This window comes from Dendropsophus ebraccatus, chromosome 2 (genome assembly GCF_027789765.1).
Source record: "Dendropsophus ebraccatus isolate aDenEbr1 chromosome 2, aDenEbr1.pat, whole genome shotgun sequence".
Taxonomy (NCBI): Eukaryota; Metazoa; Chordata; class Amphibia; order Anura; family Hylidae; genus Dendropsophus; species Dendropsophus ebraccatus.
The window spans coordinates 16,958,138-16,973,189 of record NC_091455.1 but is presented as its reverse complement, the minus strand read 5'-3'; positions in this window follow the sequence as shown (position 1 = coordinate 16,973,189).

The following is a 15,052-nucleotide window of genomic DNA, read 5'->3' as shown; positions in this document are numbered from 1 at the left end:
ACCTCCACCACCTTCCTTTTCCTCGATGATCCTATCCAACTTAACGGAGGTGCAGAGATAGCCACACAAACATGGTTGTCGTCTATGAGTAGATAGTCCATAAATTCATGTAGATTTTTGGGCATTAGCCAAGTCATTGCCATATTAGCCATCATGCCCCATATAAGCCCATACCATAACACTACCTTCCCTTTGTATCATGGAGCAGTTCCTTCTTTTCTCTTCTCTGCAGTCTTCACGTCACATTTTTCTGGTCTTGGTAGCATCTATTTTGCAGCCAATGAAGGTGTGAAGTCAGGAGACCATCGGAGGTTGGGTTTTTTTCTCCCTTGATGGCTGCCTTTAGTTCTGGTTTCTTCTTAGGACATTTAGGTAGGTATTACACGGGCCGATGGGGGCCCGATAATACCTGTAAACGAGCAGCGATCTGCTAGATCGTCCTCGTTTACTGGACCTATTACATGGCCCGATAATCGTTAAACAAGGGCTGCAGGGACATCGTTATCGATGTCCTTGCAGCCCTTGTTTAAACTACATACATTACCTATCCACACTCCAGGGCTGCTTCTGCGGTCCGCTTCTCCACAGGTCCTGCGCGCTCTAGCTTCAGAGTAGCCTGTCAGCTGACAGGCCGCTCAGCCGATCACAGGCCGGGACCGCCGCGGTCTGTGATTGGCCGGGCGGCCTGTCAGCTGACAGGCTGCTCTGAAGCTAGAGCGAGCGGGACCCGGGGAGAAGACCACAGGAGCAGCCCTGGAAAGTGGATAGGTAATGTATATCGTCAGTCACCGGCTGTGCACCGCTATTACATGTAGCGGTGTGCGGTCGGCGCCCGACGAAAATAGGTCAGAACCTATATCAACGATCAGCCGCTGATCGTTGTCATCGGCTGATCGTTGTATTTATTACATGGAGCGATAATCGGCCAAATCAGCCCGATTCGGCAGATTATCGTTCCGTGTAATAGTACCCTTAATCTGTTCTGTGCATCCTTGAGGTCAGTAGAGGTCATCAGAATAAGAATACATTTTTGTCTGAAAAATCTCAAGTTGCTTTTTACAAAACGCCAAGGTAAGGGGACAGGGTGGGGGGCACATTTGTCATATGCAAATGGATCCTTAACACTTTGGGAATCTAACTTTCATCCTAGTGCTGCTGGTGTCTTCTGTCATCTTCTTCCTCCTTCTGCCCTGGAATGATAGCCAAACCAGTTGAGTAGTCCACACTCGCTGTCTGTTACACTGGCTCAGCTGTCCTCATAGACTTTAGTGAGAAGAGCCACACATGAGAGCCACCCAAGTCAAGTTAGGTTCAAGACTGAAGAGTGCAATGTAAGTTCCCTATAATTATTTTGCAAAAACATCACGGTTCACTCCGCATTCTCCAGGTAGTCGTAGGACTTAGTCATAACCGCTGGTTGGCATGAACGTCAAGCCGAAGAGTGTGCAAGACCCAACAAAGTGCAAGATATTCCCATTCTTCTCAATGTTAATCGCTCAGAAGTCACATGGCAGAAGAAGATGTACGGGTAATTTTAGTGACCGATTATGTTATCAGTATTTGCCTTATCTCAAATTACTTGAAGGAAAATTCAATCGCAGAAGCCCGGTCTGATATTTTACACCTTAGATTGAAATTTCTAAGGGGGGAGAAAATATCATCCGTCATTGCAGGCAGAAAAAAAAAAAAAAAACGCCAAGGTCCTCGCTTCACCCGCTGACCTATACTACTGTGAACTGACAGCATTCATGCGATCACATATTCTTTGCTCAATCTCCAGTCTCCTGGCAACTGCTATACTTTAAAAGCAATTACTGCCATTCCACATTTGCCAAAGTCTTCCAGACAAAACAAACCGAGCAAGATGAGCGGGATGTAAAATAATCAACATTTAAATGTCTCCTTCCATCAGGCTTCAGAGCTGCGCTCCATTGCTGGTAACGACGTAGCAGAGGTTGGAGCAGAAGTGAATTTTTCGATTTGAAGGTCATTGGGTCACGTCATAAATATTTAGAGAAGATTGTCTCTTCGACACTAGCCCCCTCCCTCACTACTAATCACGCCAAAAACATCCAGATTTGCTCATGATTATATTAATTTAGTAATAATTTATTGATGCCAGGCATGGGGAACCTTCGACCCTCCAGCTCTTGCAAAACTCCAATTTCCATCATGCCCGGACAGCCAAAGCTAAAGCTTTGGCTGTCCGGGCATGATGACAATTGTAGTTTTGGCCTTCAGGACTTCAGCAAGTTCTCATGAACTTCTCCTCTAACTTTTGGTGTCAAATGCCAAGTGTTTGCGTTTGGAGAAGTGTCAGAACCTGGACAGTTTTATGAAGTCCGTCCAGCACTACTCTCCACCAGGACTTCAACAATATCACAATGCAGCACCATTGGCAGCAATATTGTTCTCAGTCCTATCCGACCCAAACTCAAGTTTTATTCTCTTCCTATCTCTTTCCTACTGGTAGCAGCACTGACTCAATCTAATGGCAGTAACACCTTCCCAAAACCCCTGCCACCACATATTTACCTATCCCTATCCCTATCCCTAACATCTGTTCTAAGTATTTGTAGAGGAATGAAAGACCCTCAGCCCAAGGAATTATCTATAGCGCTGCTCAATAACATTAAAATGGAGGGACTACGAAGGTCAAGAAAGCAAGGAAAGCTTGCTGTCATTTTTCTGAAAGCAATCAATGACTATTGGTCACTTGTGGATGGTGCAATGTTCTGCTGACAGTCTCCTTCTGCCCGAGAGGAAAAAGCTGCCATGAAGAGATGAACTTGGTCATCACAATGCTTAAAGTGTCACTGTCGTGAAATTTTTTTTTGCAGAAATCAATAGTCCAGGCGATTTTAAGAAACTTTGTAATTGGGTTTATTATCCGAAAAATGCATTTTTATCATGAAAAAGCAGTTTGAAGCTCTCCCCCCTGTCTTCATTGTTCTCCTATGGAGAGAGCTAAAGAAAAGACCAAAACAGGACAACAAAGAGTTAATCTACAAATCCCTCACCCGTTATCTGTTCTGACCATCACCAGTGACCTGTCTGAGCTCTGATTACAGCTGTCACCCAGCTCAGTGCCTGTAATCCTCTGTTATCTGCTTTCTGCTGCCGGCTAACTCCCTCCTTCCTCCTCCCCCCTCCCCTCTCCCTAGAGCAGACAGGGTACGTCTCCTGCAACAAGTCACAATTTTCAGATTTTTCAGAGTGGATGAAAAAGAGGAAGGAGGGGGGGACCTGGGAAAAGGCTTTTTACATGCAGATAATGGCAGATTTGGCTAATAAACCCAATTACAAAGTTTCTTAAAATCGCCTGGACTATTGATTTCTGCAAAAAAAAAAATACGACAGTGACTCTTTAAATAAGTCCTACTGTCCAGATTTCCATCCACAGGTAGCAGAGGAGCCAGGGCCCAGTTAGAAAACAAACCCCGCTCTGTTACACCTCCCCCACCAGCCTGAATGGTCACAACCTGACAGGAAGGAGGCATCAATTGCTACCATTCCTGACCCTCCCATCAGCATGGTGCAACAGAGATCTGGATCAGGCCATGTTTCTCCACAGAGATCTGTACCCTGTACCCACAATCTGACCCCCTCCAAACCGCTTGTACCGTCAGATAGCTGCTTTTAATCCAAGATCTGTCCTGGGGTCCGTTCGGCAGGTGATGCAGCTATTGTCCTAAAAAGAACTTGCAGCCCTGTGCCTAACGGCTGTGGCCTAAGTTGTGTATCCATTAGGCTGGCACAACCTCTCCATCCCTCCTCCCCACCATTTGGAATGCTCCAGGCAGATTTTCTACTATTCATCACCTGTGTCAGCACGGCATGTGGGCTGGATCGTTAAGGCACCTGTGTAGTTTTCACTGCAGAGGAATAGGAAAAATGGTGAAGAGGAGGGACGGAGGGGTTGTGCAAGTTTAGGGCACAGATACTCCAAGCCACGGCCGTTGGGCACAGGGCTGCAAGTTTAAAAGTTGTTTTTTAGGACAATAACTGCATCACCTCCCGAACGGACCCCAGGACAGATCTTGGATTAAAAGCAGCTATCCGAAGGTGCAAGTGGTTTGGGGGGGGGGGGTCAGATTGAGGGTACAGAGTCACTTTAACTGACCAGCCATATTTCTCCACAAAGATCTAGATCTATGTGACCAGCCATGTGTGGTGACCCCCTGAGGTGTTATGTTCGGAGGAACGGCCGGTCACTTGCTAGATTGTGAGGTGTGACATCAGATCTATGGTGGTTGGTCGAGATACAGCCGGGCCCAGTGATGTTATGTCGTGACGCCAGTGCCAGTTGGGCACACAGGTATGGTGGCACACCTGCTTTCAGTTTAAAGGGCCAGTTGTACCTTGTTCCCCTATGGACAGTGTCTTGCTGGGTTGCTACGGGGTCCCTTGGGTTGTTATCACGATGGGCCGGAGTTGTGTAGTGACCCTCCCGGACTATTGACACTGCCACCCACAGAAAGGGGAAATGTCCCAAGGATGTGGTATAGATGGTGTAGGTGTCTCTTTACCATAAATCATCTCATTTTACTTGTGTGCAGCAGGTAATACAACTTTCCCTTGTTAGGGTACATTTCTCTTGAGAACGCACTTGATAATACATTTGATAATACATTCGGTAGTACACTTGATAATACAGCAACCAGATCTGTGATAGGGATACAGTGACGAGTACAGTCGTGCTAACTGAGTTGCGTGTTGAGAGATACAAAGAATCAGAGGAGCAGAGAGGATGATGTTGTGAGAGTCCCACCCCAAGTAGTAATGTGCTCTGCCGGGATGTTAGAGGATGAGCTAGAAGAAGAAGAGAATACTTGTGCCCGTGTTTTGACCTTTGTGTCTTAGCACCACATAATGCCCTACCAGTGTCGGGGGAACCGTTCTAGAGGGTGACACAAGGCCCCAGACCTTGTTATCTGTAATAACAACATCTAGTGGCCAAACTTTATCAGTACTTTCATCACCACTGACTCACAATAAGTACAGGCTTTTACGAAGGGTGTAACCAATAGCAACAGCCATGGTGGGACACCACACTTGTTTCTCCACAGAGATCTGGATCCATATAATCGGCCATGTTTCTCCATAGAGATCTGCATCCATCTGACCAGCCAAGTTTCTCCACAGAGGTTTTTTTTTTTTCCAATTCTCTGGTGGCATGGGAGGAGCATGAGGCGGGGTTGAGGTCCGCTTCCGCTGCTGGACCCTGGCGTGTACCTGGAGACCCATGTGATTTGAATCCCGACATGTGGAGCTGATCCCTGGGGAGAAGGAGACTGTTCCCCGCTGATGCTCCACGGTGTGTGTGGCGGACGGAGATCCTGTGCGCTGGTCGGCGTGCTTGGCCGGGAGAGTGAGAGGAGGAGGAGAGCTGAGTCACGTGGTGAATACAGCCGAGAGAAGCCGAATACAGGGACGGCTGCGAGCGGATCCAGAGGAGAAAGGCGCGGCGCACCACGTGGAGTGAGCGGGCGGAATTACCCGAGCGTGGATAAGAGCAACCGCTGTGAGCCGAGCTGTGGTGAGGAGCCTCCAAGTCCCTAGTTGCTACTGAGTTCTGGACACAATAGCTCTGAGAGCGAAGGCTGGTAAGAAGTATCTGAAGGCATCTGGAAAGACCGAGTAAAGTTTATTGGCCACACTGAGGTTGTAAAGACAGCGTATTTGTTGGGGGAGGGAAAGCAGACTCTGCCTGGCGGTGGTGTGAGTGGCACCCGGCCGGGGCCTGTCCTCTTCCTAAGGCTGTATAACCCTAGAGGTGGTAAGAAAGAAGTCGGTCACTAGAGGTGTGTGGAAAAATTGAGGAAAGATTAACGGCCACACTGAGGTTGGAAAGACAGTGTATTTATTGGGGGAGGGAAGCAGTCTCTGCCTGGTGGTGGTGTGAGCGGCGCTGGGCCGGGCCTGTCCTCTTCCTAATGGTGTATAACCTCGGAGGTGGTAAGAAAGGAGTCTGTCATCAAAGGTGTATAGAAAAAATGAGTAAAGACTAACGGCCGCACTGAGGTTTGAAAGACAGTGTACTTGTTGGGGGAGGGAAAGCAGACTCTGCCTGACGGTGGTGAGAGCGGTGCTGGGCCGGGACTACCCTGCTCCTAATACTGTATGACCTAGGAGTTGATGGTGCACCTTAAGTTCTCAAGGACATATCCGGAGGCATAATAACGCTCCCAAAGGAGAGGGGAGCAAGAGGAGTGTGGTGTAGAATTAACTATATGGTGCGCTGTAATGTCACGGAAAGCGAATAAAGGGACTAGTCCGACAAAGGACGGGAAGGACTCAAAAGTGGCAGCTAGAATGGAGAAAATGTTCGGATCGCCGGTTGTTGGGACTAAGGGAAAGGGAGGAGGGAAATCTGGGAATGAGACTGGTTCCGATGGGAAAGAAAGATCTATTGTTATGGATCATGAGGAGCAGGAACAGCCAAGTTGGCTGGTACAAGTGTTGGCAGAAATTAAGAAGTGTAATAATGCAATAGAAGGCTTGTCAGCACAAGTAGGGTCAGTGGGGACGGAAGTCTCATTAGTAAGATCAGACCTTAACAAAATCAGGGAAAGAATGGTGGAATCTGAACAGCGTATAAGTAACCTAGAAGACGATATGAATAAGGTTAAAAAAGACTTGGGGGAAGTGGTTTTGGAAAACCGTGCACTGAAGGCAAGGGTGAATGAAAGTGAAGATAGGGCCCGCCGTTGTAACCTTAGGATAGTGGGCATGCCTGAGGGTTCAGAAGGCAAGGATACAGTAAGGTTTGTACAAGAATGGTTGGGAGAGTGGGTGGGGAAGGAGAAATTATCACCTTTTTTTTGTGTGGAGAGGGCGCACAGGGTTCCTTCAAGACCACTTCCCCCGGGTAATCGTCCTAGAACAATAATAGTAAAATTACTGTGTTACTGTGACAAGGACAGGATTCTGAGAAGAGGTAGGGAGTTGGGGGAAATTAGGTTTAATAATGTAAAAGTATTACTGTTTCCTGACTACGCGATTGAGACGCAGAAAAAACGTGCGTCCTTTGTTCAGATAAAGAAGAGACTTCAGGAAAAGAAAAGAAAATATTCGCTGTTATTTCCTGCTAGACTAAGGGTGACCTATGAGGATAATTCCTGGTGTTTTGATTCTCCTGGGGAAGTAGCTTCTTGGTTAGATTCTAAGGGTCTGTAAAATAATGTAGTGTGATTTAGGTTGATGGATTGCCAGGGTCCAGGCAGTGTATTGCTCAAGTAGAGAGACCCGGATAGGGTTATCTGGGGTCGTCAGGGGGGAGGGATGGGGTGGTGGAGGGGAGGATGGGAGGGAGGGGGGGGTTGGGAACCAGGGGGACGGCGACAAGGGATGGGTGGTGGCGATGGGGGTAAGGTGTTTTTTTTTTTTGTGTGTTCCTCCCCGTTTTCGGGGTTCGTGTGGCAGAATCGGAGTAATAAATTCCTAAGGTCTAATGCAAGTTAAATTCTTGGTATGGAATGTTAGGGGTTTGTCCGATAAGGTTAAGAGGATGGCCATTATGAATTTTGTTAAAAATTATCTCCCAGCAGTGGTATGCTTAGTAGAGACACACTTAGTAAAAGATAGAGTTAATGTCCTGAATAGGGGATGGTGGGGTAGTCAGTACCATTCTGTATTTTCCGGGAATGCCCGAGGGGTATCTGTATTAATACACAGAAGTTTGGATTGGGAGTTATTGGAACAAAAAATGGATATTGACGGGCGTTTTGTTTTTTTATATGGTAAATTGGGAACCATGAGATGTATTTTGGCATTCATATATATTCCCCCTCAGTTCAACGTAAAAGTTCTAGAGGCATTCTTTGTATTCACACAAAATAAACCTGAGTGTCCCACATTAGTGGTGGGAGACTTTAATGCTGTGATGGATGAGGAGTTAGACAGGGTGAGGGCTTCAGGGAAAAAATGGATGGGGGGGTATTCTCCTCTCCCGGGGATCCTTAAAGAATATGGCCTTAGGGACTGGTGGAGGGAGAAAAACCCAGAAAACAGATCCTTCTCCTGCTGGAATAAGACGTCGAACACGATGTCGAGAATTGATCTTGCAGTAGTAAATGATCTTATGGCTCCAAAGATTAAGAATATAAGATATCTCCAAAGATGCTTATCGGATCATGCACCGGTTTTGATTGAATTACACGGGGGTGGGGGAGGGGGGAGGGGAGGGAGAATTTGTATAAATGCACAGTGGATTAAGTTAATTCATAATATAGATAAGCTTAAGGATGAAATTGTGAGTCTATGGGAAATAAATAATAATTCAGCTTCAAAAAATATGGTTTGGGACACAAAGCTATACTTAGGGGGAAATATTTTGGGATAATTAATAGTTTAAAAAAAGGGTTTCGAAAAAGGGAGAGGGATCTAACAAGTATGGTGGAGGGGTTAGAGGAGAAATATAAGAGAACACCTACACAAGAATTAAAAGGGGAACTAGGGGAGGCACAGAACGAATTAGAGTTATATTTATTAGAAAAGGCACAGAACCAGTTAGCATTTAAAGGGGAAAAAAAGTTATTGGAGTCAGGGAAGCCAAATAGAAGTCTGTTCTCTTTGATTAAAAACCAACGGGAGAAAAGAGAAATAGTTGCAATCAGAGGTAGAAGTAATAAAATTGTCAATCAACCAGAAGAAATACTGGAGGAATTTAGAGTTTATTATGCAGAGTTATATACAGCAGAGTCCTCGTTCTCAAAGGATGAGTTGAGGAGTCTGCTGGATAATATAAGTTTCCCAAGGATTTCGGAGGAACAGAGAAGGGAACTGGACGCCCCTATCTCAATTTCAGATCTAAATAGAGCTTTGGATGCCACTGCTGGGAATTCATCGCCAGGAAATGATGGCCTGCCATACGAGATATACAGGGTACACAGGGAGGTTTTGTTGCCAGGATTACAGCAGGTTATAGAGGAAGCAGGAAGGGGAGGGGGACTGCCTGCTACTATGGGAGAGGCCACTATTATTCTGTTACCGAAACCAGGGAAGGATAAATTAGAGGTGAGCTCTTATAGGCCGATCTCGCTAATAAACATGGATGCAAAATTGTTTGCTAAAGTGCTTGCCATGCGGTTGGGGAAAGTTATAGGGGAACTTGTAAATGAAGACCAGTGCGGGTTTATTCCTCAGCATATGACCAGGTACAATATAAGGAGGCTTTATGAGAACATGGAAATGGCTGAGGGGGGAGGGACCCACTCCATCCTGTCTTTGGACACGGTTAAGGCGTTTGACAGGGTGGAGTGGGACTATCTGTGGGAGGTGTTGAGGGGTTTTGGGATTGGGGAAGGGTTTATAAATATGGTACGTCTCCTGTACATGGATGCTAGAGCTTCGGTAACAGTTAATGGGGTAACCTCGGAACCATTCAGGCTCAGTAGAGGAACAAGGCAGGGATGTCCCCTTTCCCCTCTCCTCTTTGCACTTGGGATAGAACCCCTGGCCATAAAGATAAGGGCTGAACCTCAGATTGTCGGCTTTGGGGTACGGGGCGGGGAGGATAAGATTTCTCTCTATGCCGACGATTTATTGTTGTTTTTAAGACATCCAGATGTTGCTATACCGTTGGTAATGGGATTAGTACAAGAGGTAGGCAAATTTTCTGGGCTCAAAATAAACTGGGCAAAATCGGTGTTAATGCCTCTAGAACAGGGAAATTCTAGGTCTTTTAGCCCACTGCGAACACTTGGGGAAAATGAGAATTTTAGGTATTTGGGGATTTGTGTGTCTAGGAAAATTGAGGAGTATCATGATCTTAATACAAAACGGTGTGTGAATGAGATTGAGAAAAAGATAAAGGTGTGGCAGGATCTGCCTATTTCTAGAGCGGACAGGATCGCCTTGATAAAATCGGTTTGCCTGCCCAAACTTCTATACGTTTTTTGCTCCTCACCTCTCTGGATTGATAGTAGGTTCTGTCAGGTAGGCTACCCCTACCTGCTTGCCTCAGACAGTTACTAGGGACACTGCGGACAACTTGTCGACATTCCTTACACTGACGCAAGTGAGACACAGGACGAGACAAGACAAACAACACAAAGGAGAATAGTCAGGAAAGCTAAGTCGGCAACAAACGGGCAACTACAGTACAAAATCAGAGTCCAAAAAGAATAGTCGAAGTCCAAAAGCCGGAGGTCAGGAAAACAGGATAAACAGGACAGAGGAATGCTAGCTCAAGATACACTAGGGTTACTAGGCTCTTTCACAGGCAGTGGACTGAGGCCTAGGGCTGGATTATATAGTGGATAGGAACCTAGGTGCTGACAGCTAACTGGCCAGGTCAGCTGTCAATCAGAACACAGACAGAAACAATCAGTGAGTTAGCCACAGCAAGGAAGGCGCAGGGAAACCGAAAAACATGGACCGGATAACAGAAGACACAAACAAAGAACGCAACAAGACCAGGAACGGACTAAGGTAAAAAAAACGTTGCAGCGCACAAACAGCAGGCCGGCTGCTAAGGACGCCGTCGGCGCGCCCTCAGCAACCGGCCCTGCCCGTAACCAGGGATGCCATCGCCAGAGGCTGATTGTGCGGCTCGGTTCCTGACAGGTTCTTTAGAAGTATCAGGGCGGCATTCAATAGATTAATTTGGGGACGGAAGAGAATCCGAATGAAATTAGAGGGGTTATCTGTTCCGCTGGAAAATGGAGGGTTGAATGTCCCTGATGCAAGGCTTTACTTTCTGTCCTCACAGGTGTTTTGGTTATTAAAGTGGGAGGACAGACAATTCTATAAAAATCTGACTAGAGGTAGAAACTCAGAAGAGGTTGATTTATTTCGTTTGTTGGAATCTGGATGGTTGGATGAGTGTGAATGGAGAGACTGTAGAATGGTAGTTTTATTGGGTAAGGTATGGAAGGAATTGAAGAGAGTGTTGGGAATAGAGGGAGTTTTAGGGTTCGCCCCCTTATGGGAAAATAACAACTTAGGAGAGATTAAAAAGATAGGAGTGTTAAGAGTGTTAAAAGAAGCGGGGGTGAAGTATGTAGAGGATGTATGGGGAGTGAATGGGTTTAAAAGTTGGGAGAGGATAAAAAGGGATTATGATTTGAGTCAGTGTGCATGGTATAAGTACGTAAGAATTCGTCATGCTTTCCAAGTGATGGCAGCCTCAGGGAAATTTAGGGTCTGTGGCTATAGTGAGTTGATAGAAAAAATAAGAACTCAGTCTTCTGTGAGAAAAGGTGTCTCGAAGATATATAAGAATTTGGTGGTGACGCATTTAAAAGGGATAAAGAGTAAGGAGAGGTGGGAGGGAGAAATTGGGATGATTGGAGAAATACAATGGGCAAGTATATGTGGAAATTTGAAGAAAGTGTCAGCGGTGGGTAACCACAGGATAATACAGTTTAATATCATACATCGTCTGTATTATACCCCTAAGTTTTTGTATAAAATTAAGAAGAGAAATGGGGACGATTGTCCTAGATGTGGGGGAGTACAGGCTGGTTTTGTACATATGGTGTGGGAATGCGCCGGACTGAGGGCCTTTTGGGATCAAGTGTTTGTGAGAACATCTGAGAAAGTGGGAAGGGAAATTGTAGCTTCACCAGTAATGGGGATTTTGGGGGACACTTCGGGGTTGGAGATGGGGGGGGAGGGGGAGGGGAAAGATTGTAAGGTTATTTTAAGGTTTTATGCTAGATTATTGGTTGCTCGGAAATGGTTTGCTCCTGACAGTCCAAGTATTGAAGAGTGGGAGAGTTGCGTAAACAAATTTGAGAAATTAAGGGAAAAGAGAAACGGTAGAAATTAAGATGGGTATTTTTTGTTTTTTTTTTGCCTTGACCGCTGGTTTTTCTGGGAGGGGGGGGGGCTATATGGATAGTATTTGTTGTATAGACAATTTGCTATAATGTAGGGGTTTGTTTGTATTTGTTTTGTGTTATTCTTATTGTAAAATAAAAATAAAAGTTAAAGGAAAAAAAAAAGTTTCTCCACAGAGATCCGGATCCATCTTACCCGCCATGTTTCTCCACAGATTTCTGAATCCATCTGACCAGCCATGTTTCTCCATGGAGATATGGATTCAATAAACCGGCCGTGTTTCTCCATAGAGATCTGGATTCATCTAACCGGCCAAGTTTCTCCACAGAGATCTCGGTCCATCTTACCCGCCATGTTTCTCCACAGAGTTCTGAATCCATCTGAGATGGAGATCTCTGGAGATGTATATACACTGGCTATACACTGTGGGGGCTATACTATGTGAAGGGGTGTATGGAGACTGTATATACACTGGGGGCTATACTATGTGAAGGGGTGTATGGAGACTGTATATACACTGGGGGCTATACTATGTGAAGGGGTGTATGGAGACTGTATATACACTGGGGGCTATACTATGTGAGGGGGTGTATGGAGATGTATATATACTGCCTATACACTGTGGGGGCTATACTATGTGAGAGGGTGTATGGAGATGTATATACACTGGGGGCTATACTATGTGAGGGGGTGTATGGAGATGTATATACACTGGGGGCTATACTATGTGAGGGGGTGTATGGAGATGTATATACACTGGGGGCTATACTATGTGAGGGGGTGTATGGAGATGTATATATACTGCCTATACACTGTGGGGGCTATACTATGTGAGGGGGTGTATGGAGACTGTATATATATTGCCTATACACTGTGGGGGCTATACTATGTGAGGGGGTGTATGGAGACTGTATATATACTGCCTATACACTGTGGGGGCTATACTCTGTGAGGGGGGGGGGTGTATGGCGACTGTATATATACTGCCTATACACTGTGGGGGCTATACTATGTGAGGGGGTGTATGGAGATCTATATACACTGGGGGCTATACTATGTGAGGGGGTGTATGGAGATGTATATACACTGGGGGCTATACTATGTGAGGGGGTGTATGGAGATGTATATACACTGGGGGCTATACTATGTGAGGGGGTGTATGGAGATGTATATATACTGCCTATACACTGTGGGGGCTATACTCTGTGAGGGGGGGGGGGTGTATGGAGACTGTATATATACTGCCTATACACTGTGGGGGCTATACTATGTGAGGGGGTGTATGGAGATTTATATACACTGGGGGCTATACTATGTGAGGGGGTGTATGGAGATGTATATACACTGGGGGCTATACTATGTGAGGGGGTGTATGGAGATGTATATATACTGCCTATACACTGTGGGGGCTATACTATGTGAGGAGGTGTATGGAGATGTATATACACTGGGGGCTATACTATGTGAGGGGGTGTATGGAGATGTATATACACTGGGGGCTATACTATGTGAGGGGGTGTATGGAGATGTATATACACTGGGGGCTATACTATGTGAGGGGGTGTATGGAGATGTATATACACTGGGGGCTATACTATGTGAGGGGGTGTATGGAGATGTATATATACTGCCTATACACTGTGGGGGCTATACTATGTGAGGGGGTGTATGGAGACTGTATATATACTGGCTATTCACTGTGGGGGCTATACTATGTGAGGTGGTGTATGGAGTTTGATAAATTCCCCCCTAGGTGTGTGTGTGTATATATATATATATATAAATAAAACTATTTTTATTTAGTTTAGGGGGGGGGGGGGCGCCATTTGCCTTCTCTGCCTAGGGCACCAAAACTCCTTGTCCCGGCCCTGCCGCAGAGATCTGGATCCATTTGAACGGCCATGTTTCTCCACAGAGATCTGGATTCATATGACCGGCCATGTTTCTCCACAGAGATCTGGATCCATCTGAACGGCCAAGTTTCTTCACAGGGATGCAGTGAGAGAACATTATGGCCACCACCAGAACAGGTGATTCACCCAACCGCTACACCAGGTTTTGTCTCCTTATTGCAATCCAATGTCAGTCATGGCCTGAGAAATATCGATAATTACCAAGAATAATGAAAAAAAAATCTTTCATTAAACTCCTTATTACCTCCTCATTAATATTTTATATCTCTGATACATATTTCATGCTCTATACAGGGGTGAATGGCGCACGGGGCTGCAGTAAATGAGGCTTTATTGAAATGTGGCGTTTTACGTCTATGTTAGCATCCCCGCGCCGACGCATTTCCAGCTATTTAATTATTGAAATTAGAATGTTTTATTTCCTTGTCATTGTCCAACTGGCGAGATATTATCTGCTCGAGAAATTACGATAATTGCATGGCACTTCTTAAAATGGACTTTTCCCCATCATTGAGGTTTTGCGTTAATTGTTTATGGAGAGAAAGACATGGACAGAATATCAATTGGGTATTTTTAGCAGAAATATTTTAATTCTGTACAGTATTAGTCATTACAAGCATTGTGTTCCCAGTACTTCAACTAGTATGCAAAACCAGTACGTCGGTGTAGGGTCTGAAGGGGTGGAGCATAAAGCGGGGATAGGTATACCATGCTTCACCCCTTAGGGTCTTATTACATGGAGCAATTTTTAACGATTAACAACTATCAATAAACGATCACAAGCTAGATTGTTTTTCGTTAAAGGGGTTATCCAGCGCTACAAAAACATGGCCACTTTTCCCCCTACTGTTGTCTCCAGTTCAGGTGTGGTTTGCAATTAAGCTCCATTTACTTCAATGGAACTGTGTTTCAAAACCCCACCAAACTGGAAACAACAGTAGGGGGGAAAGTGGCCATGTTTTTGTAGCGCTGGATAACCCCTTTAACCTAAAATCATTCACCATATTACACAGAACGATAATTGTTAGTTACGATCGTTACTATGATGTTATTGCGATCGTTACTATGATCGTTTACTCCTTATGATCCCAGCAAAAGAATGAACAATGTGCTATTACACCGAACGATTAGTGAACAAATGCGGAACTTGAGCGAACGAATGCGGAATTACAGCGAACAATTAATGGTAATTTTAGGTTCAGATCTAAATCAACGATATACGAAGGATTTTTCGATCGTTGCCTGCAACTACACAGAACGATTATCGTTTTTGACTGGGAATAGTTATTTATAACCATTGTACTGTCACTCCTAGCATTCACCGTCACCAGGTCTCTCGGCCTAGCCGCTGT